The sequence below is a fragment of the Temnothorax americanus genome, unplaced genomic scaffold, assembly GCF_048541705.1.
Source record: "Temnothorax americanus isolate GAGA-0224 unplaced genomic scaffold, ASM4854170v1 Scaffold40, whole genome shotgun sequence".
Lineage (NCBI taxonomy): Eukaryota > Metazoa > Arthropoda > Insecta > Hymenoptera > Formicidae > Temnothorax > Temnothorax americanus.
Genome location: NW_027509548.1, coordinates 180,001 through 180,234, shown reverse-complemented (window position 1 = coordinate 180,234; position 234 = coordinate 180,001).

Here is a 234-nt window from a genome sequence, read left to right as displayed (position 1 = left end):
GCGTAACTATCAGTTTTAACAGGTTACTTGGTAAAAGAGTATCCTAACGTTGTGAAACAATAAGAGCAATAACTGATATATGTATCGATAGCGCATTACTGTGAAATATAATATATCGTAAAGGGTCAAGGAGTTATCAAAAAAGTAACGCACACGATAATGTAATATTTTTCACGGATTTTATGAAATTATTGATCTTTTACACGCACACAAATATATTTCTTTTAATACTAC